Here is a 17,411-nt window from a genome sequence, read left to right as displayed (position 1 = left end):
TCCAGCCTTGCCAATTCCAGCCCAACAAGAGGTAAGCTGCAAAAACCCTACAACTTCCAATTGGCAATATAAGAGGCCCCAGCACACAAAGCCAGTGACCAAGACCTAGGCTCCCAAGACAAGAAGCTTGGGTCAGTGCCCTCTGTTCCCCAGCAGGAGAGCTCAATATCTTTAAAGGCCAGGGAATAAAGAAACACCATGAGTAAAAAGAAACGTACCATAGATTCCTATTATAAGAGTGAAGATCAAGACAGAAATTCTGAAGAGGACAACATTGTCAACAAACCCACATCTGCAACAACAAAAGGGAATATGAAATGGTCTGAAGCCCAAAAAGCCTCTTAGAAGAGCTCAAGAAGTATTTTAGTAGTCAAATGAGAGAGGTAGAAGAGTCCTTAAAAAGTACAATTGGACCAATTGGAAAAAAAGTACATTGAAGAAAACAAGTCCCAAAAAAACACAATTGACCAATTGAAGAAGAAAGTGCAAAAACTAACAGAAGAAAACAATGTGTTAAAAACTAGAATTGGAGAAATGGAAACTTATTACTATGACAGAGCAAGAATCAGTCAAACGGAAACAAAAAAATAAAAAAAAAATAGATGAAAATGTAAAATACCTCATCAGTAAAACAACCGACCTGGAAAATCGATTCAGGAGAGACAATTTAAAAATTATTGGACTACCTGAAAATCATGATGAAAAAAAGAGCCTGGACACTATCTTTCAGGAAATCATAAAGGAAAACTGCCCTGAAGTCCTAGAACCAGAAGGTAAAATAACCATAGAAATAATATACTGGCTTCCTCTTGCTGTGCTGGACCTGAGGAGGTAGTGGCTGCGGGCCAGAGCCGGGTCTGGGGCCTGGAGCTCAGCCAGGACCAATGTACAGACTCTGGGCTGGGATGAGCTGCGGTTTTGCAGGCTCAGGGCAGCACCAGCTGAGCCATGGACGCACAATGGTAGCAGTGGGACTGACAATCACAACTACAGGATTTGCAGGCCGATATGTTTTGCAAACAATGAAGCATATGGAGCCTCAAGTAAAGCAAGCTATTTGAAGTCTGCCAAAATGTGCCTTCAGTGGTGGCTATTACAGAGGCATGTTTGAACCCAAAATGACAAAGCCAGAAGCTGCACTAATATTGAGAGTAAGCCCTACAGGTAATAAAGGGAAAATTAGGGATGCTCACCAAGGAATCATGCTTTTAAACCACCCAGACAAGGGAGGATCTCCTTATATAGCAGCCAAAATCAATGAAGCTAAAGATTTATTAGAAAGTCAAGTTAAGAAGAAAATTAATACACAGATAATTTTAAATTTATATATATATATATATATATGTATATATATATACATGTATATACACACACACACACACACACAAACATACATATACATCAATTACTTTATGTATAGGAGTCCTGATGTTTTATAATAATTTCATTAAAGCTGTAGTATTTCTTTAAAAAAAAAAAGAATATACCACTCACCACCTGAAAGAGATCCCAAATTGAAAATGCCAAGGAATATAATAGCAAAATTTCAAAATTACCAGATGAAAGAAAAGGTGCTGCAAGCAGCCACAAAGAAACAATTTAAATATCATGGAACCACAGTAAGGACCTTGCAGCTTCTACATTAAAAGACCACAGGGCCTGGAACATGATGTTCCGTAAGGCAAAGAAGCTTGGATTGCAGCCAAGGATCAACTACCCAGCAAAAATGAGCATCATTTTTCAAGGGAGGAGATGGATATTCAATGAAATAGGGGACTTCCAAACCTTCCTGATAAAAAGACCAGAGCTCAACAAAAAGTTTGATCTTCAAGTACAAGACTCAAGAAAGACATAAAAAGGTAAATGGGACAGAAAGATACAACATGTTGTTAATAAGGGGGGGAGGTGTTTAAACCCCTACAAGGGAATATGAGACTTGCAACCCTTGAGAATTGTATTGTTATTACACCTTGTTAAAGGAGTATACATGAAGAGGGTGGATATTAGTTGACTTTGATGTAATGATAAAAAAAATCTAATCAAGTGGGTTAAATGGATCCAAATAAGTGGATCAATCTGATCTTAGAAAATGTACTGAGAAAGGAGGAGGCAGACAAGGGTAAATTACATTACAGGAAAAGACACAAAATCCTATTACAGCAGAGGGAAAGAGGGAGGGGGTGAGCATTGTTTGAACCTTACTCTCATCAGATTTGGCTCAAGAAGGGATAACATAATCAGTTAGGTATAGAAATCTAACTTGCCCTATAGGCAGTAGGAGGGAAAAGGGGAAAGAAAAGGGAGGGGGGATAGAAGGGAGGGAAGAAGCAGTAAGGCTAAAGGGGAAGAAAAGGGAAAGGGATAATAGAAGGGAGGGGGCTGAAGGAGGTGGTGGTCAAAAGCAAAACACTAGTGGGAGGGGGGAAAGGAGAAAAAAAGAAAGAAAAGCATAAACAGGGGGAAAAAAAGATGGAGAAAAAGACACAGATAGTAATCATAACTGTGAATGTGAATGGGATGAACTCTCCATAAAATGGAAATGGATTGCAGAATGGATTAAAAACCATAATCCTACAATATGTTGTTTACAGGAAACACATTTGAAAAAGAGTGACACATACAGGGTAAAGGTAAAAGGCTGGAGCAGAATATATTATGCTTCAGCTGAAGTAAAAAGCAGGGGTAGCAATCCTGATCTCAGACAAAGCAAAAGCAAAAATAGATCTAATCAAAAGAGATAAGGAAGGAAACTACATCCTGCTAAAAGGCACCATAGACAATGAAGTAATATCATTACTAAACATATATGCACCAAATGGTATAGCATCCAAATTCTTAGAGGAGAAGTTCAGGGAGTTACAGGAAGAAATAGACAGCAAAACTATACTAGTAGGGGACCTGAACCTCCCCCTTTCTGCACTAGAAAAGTCTAACCACAAAATAAACAAGAAAGAAGTTAAGAAGGTGAGTAGAATATTAGAAAAGTTAGGTATGATAGACCTCTGGAGAAAACTGAATGGGATAGAAAGGAATATACTTTTTTCTCACAGTACATGGCACATACACAAAAATTGACCATGTACTAGGGCATAAAAACCTCACAATCCAATGCAGAAAGGCAGAAATATTAAATGCATCCTTTTCAGATCATGATGCAATAAAAATATATGTAATAAAGGGCCATGGAAAGATAGACTAAAAAATAATTGGAAACTAAATAATCTAATCCTAAAAAATAATTGGGTCAAACAACAAATCATAGAAACAATCAATAATTTCATTCAAGAGAATGACAATAATGAGACAACATACCAAAACTTATGGGATGCAGTGAAAGCAGTTCTTAGGGGAAGTTTTATATCTCTAAATGCTTACATAAATAAAATAGAAAAAGAGGAGATCAATGAATTGGGCATACAACTAAAAAAACTAGAAAAAGAACAAATTAAAAATCCTCAACTAAACACCAAATTAGAAATATTGAAAACCAAAGGAAAAATTAATAAAATTGAAATTAAGAAAACTATTGAACTAAAAATAAAACTAAGAGCTGGTTTTATGAAAAAACAATAAAATAGATAAACCTTTGGTTAATTTAATTAAAAAAAAAGAAGAAAACCAAATTACTAGTATCAAGAATGAAAGGGTGAAGCTACCACCAAGGAAGAGGAAATTAAAATAATAGGAATTATTTTGCCCATATATGCAACAGATTTGACAATCTTAGTGAAATGGATACATATTTACAAAAATATAAATTGCCCAGATTAACAGAAGAGGAAGTAAAATACTTAAATAACCCCATCTCAGAAAAAGAAATTGAACAAGCCATTGATGAACTCCCTAGGAAAAAATCTCCAGGGCCAGATGGATTTACATGAATTCTATCAAACATTTAAAGAACAATTAATTCCAATACTATATAGACTATTTGGGAAAATAGGTGAAGAAGGAGTCTTACCAAATTCTTTTTATGATACAAATATGGTGTTGATACCTAAACCAGGAAGAGTCAAAATAGAGAAAGAAAATTATAGACCAATTTCTCTAATGAATATAGATGCAAAAATTTTAATCAAAATACCAGCAAATAGATTCAGCAACTTATCACAAGAATAATACACTATGACCAGGTAGGATTTATACCAGGAATGCAGGGTTGGTTCAATATTAGGAAAACTATCAGCATCATTGAGCATATCAACACCAAAACCAACAGAAACCACATGATCATCTCAATAGATGCAGAAAAAGCTTTTGATAAAATACAACACCCATTCCTATTAAAAACACTAGAAAGCATAGGTATAAATGGAGTCTTCCTTAAAATAATAAATAGCACATATCTAAAACCTTCAGCAAGCATTATATGTAATGGGGACAGGCTAGAAGCATTTCCAATAAGATCGGGGGAAACAAGGATGTCCATTATCACCACTGTTATTCAATATTGTACTGGAAACCTTAGCTTTAGCAATAAGAGAAGAAAAAGAAATTGAAGGCATTAGAATAGGCAAAGAAGAAACAAAGCTATCACTCTTTGCAGATGACATGATGATATACTTAGAGAATCCTAGAGAATCAAGTAAAAAACTACTTGAAATAATAAACAACTTTAGCAAAGTTGCAGGCTATAAAATAAACCCACATAAATCATCAGCATTTCTATATATTACCAACAAAGCCCAACAGCAAGAGATAGAAAGAGAAATCCCATTTAAACTTACTGTAGACATTATAAAATATTTAGGAGTCTACCTCCTGAAACAAACCCAGGAACTCTATGAACACAATTACAAAACACTTTTCACACAAATAAAATCAGATCTAAATAATTGGAAAAACATCAGTTGCTCATGGGTAGGCCGAGCTAATATAATAAAAATGACAATCCTACCTAAGCTAATTTACTTATTCAGTGCCATACCAATCAAACTACCAAAAAATTATTTTATAAGAGTTAGAAAAAATAATGGCAAGATTCATTTGGAAGAACAAAAGGTCCAGAATATCAAAGGAACTAATGAAAAGAAATGCAGGGGAAGGTGGCCTAGACATTCCAGATCTTAAATTGTATTATAAAGCAGCAATCATCAAACTGCTTGGTACTGGCTAAGAAATAGAGGTGGATCAGTGGAATAGGTTAAATGCAAGACACAGTAGTCAATGACTATAGTAATCTATTATTTGATAAACCCAAGACCCCAGCTTCTGGGATAAGAACCCACTCTTTGAAAAAAACTGCTGGGAAAACTGGAAAAGAATATGGCAGCAACTAGGCATAGACCCAAATCTCACACCATATACCAAAATAAAGTCAAAATGGGTTCAGGACTTACATATAAAGGCTGATACTATAAGCAAACTGGGAGAACAAGGAATAGTTTACCTAACAGATCTATGGAGAACAGAAGAATTCATGACCAAACAGGAGATAGAAAACATTAAGAAAAGCAAAATGGATAATTTTGATTACATTAAATTGAAAAGTTTTTACACAAACAAAGCCAATGCAACTAAGATTAGAAGGAAGGTAGAAAATTGGGAAATAATTTTTGCAACCAGTCTCTCTGATAAGGGCCTCATTTCTAAATATATAGAGAATTAAGACTCATTTATAAGAATACAAGCCATTCCCCTATTGATAAATGGTCAAAGGATGTGAACAGTTAGTTCTCAGATGAAGAAATTAAAACCATCTATAGTCATATGAAAAAATTCTCTAAGTCATTATTGATTAGAGAAATGCAAATCAAAACAACTCTGAGGTACCACATCACACCTATCAGAATGGCCAACATAACAACACAGGAAAATGATAAATGTTGGAGAAGATGTGGGAAAATTGGAACACTAATGCATTGTTGGTGGAGTTGTGAAATGATCCAACCATTTTGAAGAACAATTTTTAACTATACCCAAAGGTCTATAAAAATGTGCATACCCTTTTATTCAGCAATAACACTTGTAGGGCTATATCCCAAAGATATCATACCAATGGGAAAGGGACCCACATGTACAAAACTATTCATAGCAGCTCTTTTTGTGCTGGCAAAGAATTGGAATTTGAGAGGATGCCCATCAATTGGGGAATGGTTAAGCAAGCTGTGTTATATGAATGTAATGGAATACTATTGTGCTATAAGAAATGATGAACAGGTTGACTTCAGAAAAATCTGGAAAGACTTTTATGGTCTGATGCTGAGTGAAGTGAGCACAACCAAGAGAACTTTATACACAATAACAGCCATGTTGTGTGATGACTAATATTGATAAACTTAACCCTTCTCAGCATTACAAGGATCTAAGGCATCTCCAGAGTACTCATGATGGAAAATGGTATCCACATCCAAAGAAAGAACTATGGAAGTTGAATCGCTGTCATTTTTCTTCTCTTCTGTTGAGTTTTGTTTCCTCTTTCTTATGGTTCCTCCTATTGGTTTTAATTTTTACTTACAACTTCATTAATGTGAAAATATATTTAATAGGAAAGTAAATGTGTAGCTGATATCAGATTGTGTGCTGTCTTGGGGAGGGTGGTGTGGCAGAAGGGGAGAAAAATTTTAAACTCAAAAGCATATGGAAGTGATTGTTGATAAATAAAAATAAAGTAATAAAATTTCTTAAAAATGGGAAAAAGACCCACATGTAAAAGAATATTTATAGCAGCTCTTTTTGTGGTGGCCAAGAATTGGAAATTGAGGGGATACCCATCAGTGGAAGAACGACTGAACATGTTGTGGAATATGAATTTAATGGAATACTATTGTACTGAAACGATGAGCCGGAAAACTTTAAAAAAACCTGGAAAAACATGTGAATTGATGCTGAGTGAAATAAGCAGAACCAGGAGGACATCATACACAGTAACAACAACACTGGACAAAGACAAACTCGGATAGACTTCGCCCTTTGCAGCAATACGATGATGTAATATAATTCCAATAGACTCAAGATTCCACATTTGGAGAAAGAACTATGGAGTCTAGAGGCAGATTGAAGCACACTATTTTCTCTCTTTTTTTCCCTTTCTCATGGTTTTTCCCTTTTGTTCTGATTCTTCTTTCAAAACATGACGAATGTTGAAATACGTGTAATATGACTTTACATGTATAGACTATATCAGATTGCATGCCATCTTGGGAAAGGGGGAGGGGAAGGAGGGAAAAAATAGAACTCAAAATCTTATAAAAGTGAATGTTGAAAACTAAAAAAAGTTACATTTAAAAAATAATAAGAACTAAAATTTATATATTGCTTTAAGTTTCACAAAGCACTTTATGAATATCATCTCATTTGATCCTCACAAAATTCCTAGGAAATAGGTGCTATTATCTTTTTTTTTTTAAAGATGAGGAAACTGAGGCAGAGTTAAAGTGACTTTCTCAGGGTTATACAGTATCTGATCCTGTATTAGAGCTCAGTTCATCCTGAATCAAAGGTAAGGCACTATATCCACTATGCCACCTAGCAGTGGAATTTCAGTCAAAGTTGTGGAAATTTGAATCAGATACTTAGCATAATTCCACAATTCCAAATTGCTTTCTAGAAGTTTCTTTCTTTTTTCTTTCTTTCTTTTTTTTTTAACAGATTCATAGCTTTACCAATAATACATTAGTGCCTTTGCCTATATTTCCTCTGAGTCCTGTTATTATACCATTTTTCTCTCAGGTTTGTGAAGGCAAACCTCAAGAGTTGTTTCATTTGCATTTCTTTTATTATTCAAGATCTATGTCATTTTTTCTTGTGGTTGTTAAGAATTTGCAATTCTTTATTTGAGAATTGTTGGTTTCTTTAACTATTTATCAACTGAGAGCCAGCTTTTAATCTTATTTATTTGTTTCCTTGGTTATTTGATCATGTCAGAGACTTTATAAAATAAATGTCAATTTAAACCTAATTTCAGCTGAACTACTTTTCAGTTTTTCCAGAAGCCTATGTTAAATAGAAATCTCCTTCCCAAGTAAATGACCTTGGATTTACCTAATGCTGGTTAATTAGTTGAATAGTTTGTACTTTTCTCCTTTATATGGTACCTAATAATTTTGTTATTAGTGTTTTATAGTTTAATTGGAGGTTTTTATGTTCCTCTCTCATTTTATCCTACATTTTCCATTATTTTCCATGAGATTCTTTTATTTCTCATGAGATACTCTATTTCTCTAAATGAATTCTGTTATTTTTTTTCTAGATCTATAAAGGATACTTTTGGAAGTACAGTATAGCATTAAATCCATAAATTAAATAATATAATATCATAATTTTACTATATCAGTATAGCCTAACCATAATCATTGAATATCTCTACTTATTTGTTATTCTTAAATTATTAAATGTGTTTGTATAATTATCATTGCATTTATTAAACATCTTGGTCCCCCTTTCCCTTCCCCTCCCTACATACACTGAGAAGCACAATGGGAAGGGAAGACAATAGCTAGAATAACTAAATTGCATCACACCATGGTTTTATACCATCTGATCCAGTGTAGGCAGCATTAACTTATGTTTTTCTTTATATTTAATTTATATTAAATTTAATGAATGTGTATTTATGTTTTAAACCACAAATCGGTAATTTGTACATACTAGGCAGTCAATATATTTGCTGAATTGAATTAGTTGCCCAGATTAAATATAGGTTCCTAAAGAGTAAAAGAAAATTTTCTGATTCACATCTATATTCCTAAGTGATTGCAAATACTTTTACTGTGTATAGGGTGAAAAATGGAGATCTAAGTGAATATTCCATGTCCCAAAATGCCCTGTGTTTTGTGTACATTCTGAGCAGCCTGCTACAATTCAAATACCTTCTCTCATTTTGAACAATGGAGGTGATTGTTTCAATCATCTCTTTACTTATTTAATAGAGGTGCAGACATGAGTTTCTTTGCAACAACTTTTCCTGCCTGGGTTATGCTTGGTGTATAGGCCGAATGCAGAGTGACCAGAAGAGGGTGCTTTAGTAACCTGAAATAAATGTGGGAATGATAAGTTTGATAATAATCTAGCAAGTACACTGCTATAGTTAGCAATAGATACCAAGTCAAACTTGTAGAACAGTTTTAAAGGTGGTGTGTGTGTGTGTGTGTGTGTGTGTGTTGTGTGTGTGTGTTTAATGCCCATCAACAGACCTCAAAAGTCTTAGACTGAACCTAGGTTTTTGCTAAAATTGAGAATTCTTTAACCTAACCCTAAAGCTGAGATGAAGAGCAGTTGGCCACAGAATGCTGATCAGATAAATATAGCTCAATCCAGTCACAACTCCAGCCTTACTGTTATCAGTCTCCTGATATTTGGAAAGGTTGGAGGCATGAGCATTCTTTAAAGAAATAACAGCACACTTCTGTTCAGCTGAATACGTACCATACTGGAAGCTTCTCAAGTGTTACCTGGAGGCTCTCTTGTCTGATTCAGTTCAGACATCTGTCCATTAACTACATTGGTTTCCTAATAGCTAAATAAGGAATGCTTGAAGGTCTGTTGCACAGAACATAAAATTCAAGCTAAGATAAAGCCACATTGTTGGTCCTGGCTATTTATTCCACTGGAGACTTAACGACTTTTTCTTAAATGAACTTTGTAATAATGATAGACAAATATTAACTGAGTTTAAGCCTTTATTTCTAATTGTTGGGGACTTTTAGAGGTGATGAGAAAGGGGAACTTAACAAATTAATGGGAAGAGACATTTTCCTTCCATTTTTCTAAGGCAATTGGTAAAACTATGAAAGATGATTAATGGACTACTCTGTGTCTTTAGACTACAAATGTTTCTTTCAGATTAGACATAGATGATTACTCTTCCAAAAAGCAACTCAACTCATTGAAACTAAATAGTTATCAACATTTAATACTCTATGCAAGAGATTGTGCTATATATGAGATTTTGCTAGCATGAATGGTATTAATCAGGGAAGTACCTCCCTCCATGACTTTTTAATTTTTTAATTTCAGTCTCCTATATTGAGACTATCTCATGCATTGGGCTGGTCCTGCTCCTTGGTCTGTGCGACTAAGATTACAACAAAGACAAAATTTCCAGAAACTATTAAACCAGGAAGAGTAGCCCACTTAGTCAATTTCCAATTTCCAAAACAGGGAATATTTTTTCTCTATTGTTGTCTCTGTATGTATTTCAGTCTGTCTTTGTAGTATGTCATTTGAGACCCAGACTACTTTCCCTTTAGATTTCTAGTGAGGGAAAAAGGAGATGTCTTTCCTCCTCCTTCTTAGCATCAATGTCTATATGCACATGACAAATAGAATATTTGTTTGCCTAGCTGAATTTGGTAATGGACCTCAAATAAGAGGATTCCTCTTCTACTTTGTGTTTACTTCCCTTAGCATAGGTGACTAAACAGTGATTGTGAGATTAGCATTTCAATCTTGTCAGCTATATTCTGAGCTCAAAAGTTCAGGAGTTCGTGGGTGGGTATAGGTGTTGGTTTACAAGAATGAAATGATCCCTGCAACAATATTGCTGTGGGCACAAGATGTGATCATCACCATGACACTAAGTCATCTGAAAGTAAGTGGCCTGTCTTATCAGAAGATATGGATCTTCAGTGAATTGGTTTGAATATTACAGATCCAAGGTAAAAGAAAAATGTATACTCAGTATTCTGACAGGTTTTCCAGGAACTTTACTTCATAGTAAAGTATACAATGCTGGAAATTTCATAGTTTGAGAATTTATCAATATTTACTAATGAGTCTTATGATTTTATTATTTATTTTGGAAACAATGAAATAAATAGCTGTCCTATACTCAATACCTATTTTGTATACAAGTAACTCTCTAGAAAGGATTCTGTTCTTCCCTTTTGGGGATATTCTGGATACAAGGTAGATCTAAGCTTTATTTAATAAATTTTCAATGTATCTTCTCTAGGGTGAAAGTATAATGACTCAGAGTCCTAGAGGAGAACTTGGTTTGCGGTCAGATTCCATTTGGATATAAACTTTGTTTAAGTGAGCCCAGATTTGGGGCTTCTTATTGTGAAGAAAGTTCCTTCTTCCAGCCCTGTGAATAATACTAGTTGTCAGATATAATGATACAATCCAAGTCTTACTTTGAAAAGAAGTCACAGTCTAAAGGGATGGGGGATATTATAAAGCAAAAATAATTGTGATACAAAAGTAAAAGGGAAAAATGCAGAAGGGGTAAATACATGAAGTGTTAGCTGAAGGACACTAAAGAAATTCAATGGTGGAGTTGGTGAAATCTCTTTAAAAACATGTTTGATTATATTCTTTAAATTCACTTCATTCAACACACATTTATTAATCGCCTATTATGGTTATTTCTGGGGATATAAAGACAAAATCATACAGTTCCTACCTTCAAGGACCTATCATTCTACTGGGATAAGAAAAAAAGAAATGTGTGAAAAGCAACACAGATAAAAGGTAATTTGAAAAATAACTTCCTGGAAAAGGTGGCCCCTAAGCTGAGAATGGACATAAAATAAACATTTTGAGCGGTGGAGATTGGGAGGGAGTGTATTTAATCCATAAGGATAATTTGTCTGAATACAGAGATGAAACTGGAATGTGGAAATCAGGAACAAGTAGGAGTTATTTTGGTTGGAATGCACAGTACATGAGGAGGAATAATATTAGATTAATATTGGCAAAGTACGTTGGTGCTAGGTAGTAGAGCAACTTAAATGACAAGCTGAGGAAGCTGTATTTTATCTCAGATACAGTCAGGAGCTCTAATTTGTTTTTTAAGATTTTTTTTATTAAATGTGCATACCCTTTGACCCAACAAAAGCACTTCTAAGGCTATATCTCAAACAGATCATACAAATAGGAAAAGGACCCACATGTACAAAAGTATTTATAGCAGCTCTTTTTGTGGTGGCAAAGAATTGGAAATTGAGAGGAATGCCCATCAGTTGGGGAATGGCTGAACAAGTTGTGATATATGAATGTAATGAAATACTATTGTGCTATAAGAAACGATGAACAGGTTGACTTCAGAAAAACCCGGAAAGACTCATATGGTCTGATGCTGAGTGAAATGAGCAAAACCAGGAGAGTGTTGTACACAGTAACAGCCATGTTGTATGATGACTAACATTGATAGACTTAATTTTTTCAGCAATACAAGGATCTAAGACATCTCCAAAGGCCTTATGATTGAAAATGCTATCCATATCCAAAGAAAGAACCATGGAGTTTCAATGCAGATCGGAGTACACTATTTGCTATTTGTTTCTTCTGTTTTGTTTTGTTTTTTCTTTCTGGTGCTTACTCCTATTTGTTCTAATTCTTACTTACAACATCAATAATGTGAAAATATGTTTAATAAGAATGTATGTATATAGCCATCTTGGGGAGGGAGGCAGAAAGGGAGGGGGAGAAAAATTTAAAACTCAAAAGCTTATGAAAGTGATTGTTGATAATTCAAAATAATTAAAAGATTTTTTTATTTTTCCAAATTACAAGTGAAACTGTTTTAAAATCTGTTTTTAAAAATTTTGAGTCCTAAATTCTTTCTATCTCCCCACCCATCTCTTCCCTGAGACAGTAAATAATTTGATATACATTATACATGCAAAACATATTTCTATATTAGTTGTGTTGTCAAAGAAAATATACCAAAAAAAGAGAAAGTGAAAAACAGTATGCTTTTATATATATTCAGACTCCATCAGTTCTTTCTCTAGAGGAGAATAGCATTTTTCATCATGAGTCCTTTGAAATTGTCTTAGATCATTGTGTTGCTGAGAATAGCTGAGTCATTTATAGTTGATCAGCATACAATTTCCCTGTTAGGGTGTACAATGTTCTGGTTCTGCTCACTTCATATTTCATCAGTTCATGTAAATCTTCCTAGGCTTTTCTGAAATCATCTTGCTCATCATTTCATATAGCACAATAGGATTTTATTATAATTATATACCACAACTTGTTCAGCCATTCCCCAATTTGTGGACATCCACTCAATTTCCAATTGTTTGCCACCACAAAAAGGAGGAAGGAAAATCAAAAGAGAATTAAAATGGAAGGAAAATTAAACCTATGTGCTATGATGCAGATGTTAAAGGTAAGTTATTAAAATGGTTGAATGGGACTTCATGTTCCTTACCAAACTGAAGACCAAACAATCTGCCTGATAACCTAATCCAACTTGGTAAGGAATGAGATTACTTTCCATATGTTCCTCAGCTGATCAGTCACTACCCATTGTAGTGTAATTTTTATTAGAACCTGAGAGTTAATAAAGGCTTCCTAGAAAACTTCACAAGCAGCAAAACCTACTGAATTGAGCACCAACAATGGTTTCAACAAAAGCTCCTCTTCATAATACACTGCACAAAAAGGTTTTTTTAATTTCATTTTAATAGCTATTAGAAATGTTAATTGGAAACAGTTGATTATAAGGGAAAGGTATTATAGAATGATAATGCCCTGAATCTGACCAATGAGGAGTCAAGGCTAGGAATAGATGCTAATTCTCCCTGGGTAGGCATATAAGCATCCAAAGTCCAAGAAAATAATTCCTTAAAAACTATAATTGGGCAAGTGGAAGCAAATGATTTTATTAGACTTCAAGAAATAATAAAAAAATCAAATAATGAAAAAATACAATAAAATATGGAATATCTCATCAGAAAGAAAAAAACAACCTAGAAAATAGATCAAGGATATATCATTTAAGAATTATTGGACTGCTTAATTGCCATGATAAAAGAAAGAGCCTAGATATCATTTTTTCAAGAAACTATCAAAGAAAACTGCCCTGATATCTTAAAGGCAGAAAGTAAAATTGAAATTGAAATATAATGAAATGGAGCACTTTCAAACATTCTTGATGAAAAGACCAGTGCTGGAATCTAAGAAAGGCAACCTAAGGCTTTTCTTGGGATCAGGAGAAAGCAAAGACAGAATTAGGCATTAGTAAATCTGTTGTATGATAAAAATTGCAAATTAATTTTATGTTTTATTTATGTATTTTATGTGCATATACATGCATATATATTCCATAATAGGTAGAAGAGTGAGATGCTGAGTCAATGACCCAAGCAAGTCCCAATCCTTGAAGTAAGTAGAAAATGTGAAAAATAAGCCTGTGTCTAGCCTATAAATTTTATATTATGAAAAAATACACTAGTTTTGCATTTAAGAGATGATACTGCAATGGTTTTTTAAAAGATTCCCATTTATAAAGAAAATATGGATATTGTCAAGCTTTGCACACAATTTTAATATTTCTCTCATGAAGACAAGATGTTGTAATTGCACTACAAAATGTTTCCATTGAATTTGACACTTAATAAACTCAGCTCTATCTAAATATGAAAAAAAAGAAAAAGAAAAGACCAGTGCTGAATAGAAAATGGACTTTCAAACACAAGAGTCAAGAGAAGTATAAAAAAGTTAAACATGAAAAAGTTATCATATAGGACTCAATAAGGTTAAACTGTACATTTCTATATGGGAAGATGACACATGCAACTCTGAAGAACTTTATCATTATTGGGGCAGTTAACAGGAGTTTGCATAGAAAGAAAACATGGGCATAAGTTGATTATATTGGAATAATCTCCAAAAAATAAAAAAATAAAAAAGATGAGAGAGAAGAATACACTGGAAGACTTCTGGGAGCCAAGATGGTAGAGTAAGAACTAAGTCATTCTCACTCTTTCTTACTGACTTGTGAAAGCCCAGAAAATATCACCCCAGGAAAACAAAACAAAACAAAAAAAAAAACTGGAACATCTGAGCCACCAGAAAAATGAGGTGCAGCAGACTTGTAGCCTGAGAAGCTTGGGGGATTAATGGGAAAGGTTTCTTTCACTCTGGTGGAAGGGGAGCAGTACAGGACAGGAGGAGTTACAGCAAGCCAACAGTAAGCCCAACCTCAGTAAAGCAGGAGTATATCCTGAGCCTTAGGTGGTAGAGTAGGTAAGCACCAACACCATGACCCCCCCACCCAGTGCCTTGACATAGGCAGGAGAACAGGTAGACTCCAGCTTAGAAAGTCACCACGTGCTATAGTGGGCAGCCTCCAGTCCTCCAGCAGCCAAACCTCCCTGTGCTTCTGCACAACTCCAGGAGGCACAAATTCAGAAGGCACAGCTCCAGATGAACAAGTATCTTCCAGTGGCCAAACCTTCCAGTACTTCAAAGCAGCCTGGATGAGTAGGTATCACTCAGAGGCCAGACTCTATCCCCCTCCCAAGAACTTCAGTGTTGCTGACCCAGCTCAGCACCAGGTAAGCTGACAGACCCTTACAACATCCAACTGCCAGAGACTCCAGTACACAAAGCCAGTGACCATGTCCCAGGGCCCCAGGACAAGAAACTTGGATTGGTGCCCCTTGCGCTCCAGCAAGAGAGCTCTACTTTAAGGGGCAGCTAGGTGGCGCAGTGGATAGAGCACCTGCCCTGGATTCAGGAGGACCTGAGTTCAAAACCAGTCTCAAACACATAACACTTACCAGCTGTGTGACCCTGGGCAAGTCACTTAACCCCACTGCCTAACAAAAAAAAAAGAGAGAGAGAGAGAGAGAGCTCTATTTTAAAAGCCATGAAATAGGCAAACACCATGAGCAAAAAGTAGAAACAGACAATGACCATAGGTTCTTACTTACTTGATCAACACAAAATTTGAAAGAGGATAACTTTGTCAACATACCCACACCTGAAACCTCAAAGGGGAATATGAACTGGTCTCAAACCTAAAAAACCTTCTTGGAAGAGCTCAAGAAGGATTTTAAAAGTCAAATAACAGAAGTTGAAGAAAAATGGGAAAAAGAAATGACAGGTATGCAAGAGAGAGTCAATACCTTGGAAAGCTAAGGTCAAAAATTGACTACGGAAAACAAGTCTTTAAAAATACAAGTGGCCAAATGGGAAAAAAAAGTACACTGAAGACAATACATCCTTAAAAATAGAATTGGTCAAATGGAAAAGGAGGCACAAAAACTCACTAAAGAGAAGAACTCTATAAAAAGTAAAATAGGCCAAATGAAAAAGGAGATACAAAATCTAAATGAAAAAAAAAACAATTTGTTAAATATTAGAACTGGGTAAGTAGAAGCTAATGACTCTATGAGACACCAAGAATCAGTCAAACAAAATCAAAAGAATGAAGAAAATAGAAGAAAACATAAAATATCTCATTAAAAAAAAACAACTGAACTGGAAAATAGATCTAAGAAAGATAATTTAAAAATTATTGGTCTACCTAAAAGCCATAATGAGAAAGAGAACCTGGATACCACCCTTGAAGAAATCATCAAGGAAAACTGCTCTGAGTTCCTAGAACCAAAGGGTAAAATAGTCATTAAAAGAATCCACTAATCACTTCCTGAAACAGATCCCAAATTGAAAATGCCAAGGAATATTGTAGCCAAATTCCAAAATTATCAGGTCAAAGAGAAAATACTGCAAGCAGCCAGAAAGAAACAATTTAAATATCATGGAACCACAGTCAGGGGTATGAAGGACCTTGCAGCATCTACATTAAAAGATCAGAGAGTTTGGAATATGGTATTCCGTTAGGCAAAGGAGCTTGGATTACAATCAAGGATCAACATTCAGCTAAATTGAGCATAATCTTTCAGAGGAGTAGATGCACATTCAACAAAATACAGGACTTCCAAACATTCCTGATGAAAAGATCAGAGCTCAACATAAAACTTGATCTTCAAATATAATACTCAAGAGATGCATAAAAAGGTAAACAGGAAAGAAAAAAAACCCTACAACATGTTATTAATAAGGGCAAACTATTTACATTCCTACAAGGGAATATGACACTTGTAACTTTTGAGAACTCTATCATCACAAAATTTAAAAGGGGTATACATAGAAAGGGCATTGTATGATTGACTTGGGTTGTGATGATAAAAATATAATTAAGTGGTAAAAAGGTATTGTTCTTGGAGAAGAGGAAAGGAGATGGCAGACAAGGATAAATTACTTCATATGAAAAGGTACAAAAACCTACTACAATAGAGGGAAAGAAAGGAGGGAGATGACCATTGTCTGAACCTTGCTCTTATCAGATTTGGCTCAAAGAGGGAATAACAATCAATTAGGTATAGAAATCTAACTTACCCTATAGGAAGTAGGAGGGAATGGGGAAACAAAGGGGAGGGGATGGATAGAAGAAAGGGAAAAAGTAGAAAGGATAAGGGGACTGATAGAAGCAAGGGCAGACTGAGGGAGGTGGTGGTCAAAAACAAAACTTTAATGAGGAGGGAAAGGGAGAAACGAGAGAGGAAAGCAAAAATGGGGGGAAAGGATGGAGAGAAAGATGCAGGTAGTACTCATAATTGTGAATAAAACTAGAAATAGTTTACCTGTCAGATCTATGGAGAAGGAAGAATTTCTGATCAAACAGAACATAGAGAACATTATGGATAGCAATACAGATAATTTTAATTACA

The 17,411-nt window shown here is 34.9% G+C and overlaps 1 pseudogene; it reads left to right on the top strand.

Moving 5' to 3' along the window:
• Positions 1 to 962: 962 nt before the first annotated feature.
• LOC110218543 (mitochondrial import inner membrane translocase subunit TIM14 pseudogene) overlaps positions 963 to 17,411 on the top strand; it is a 38,141-nt pseudogene continuing 21,692 nt past the window's right edge.

The sequence above is a fragment of the Phascolarctos cinereus genome, unplaced genomic scaffold (assembly GCF_003287225.1).
Source record: "Phascolarctos cinereus isolate Bilbo 61053 unplaced genomic scaffold, phaCin_HiC Scaffold_2;HRSCAF=192, whole genome shotgun sequence".
Taxonomy (NCBI): Eukaryota; Metazoa; Chordata; class Mammalia; order Diprotodontia; family Phascolarctidae; genus Phascolarctos; species Phascolarctos cinereus.
This window is presented reverse-complemented; position numbering and strand designations above follow the sequence as displayed.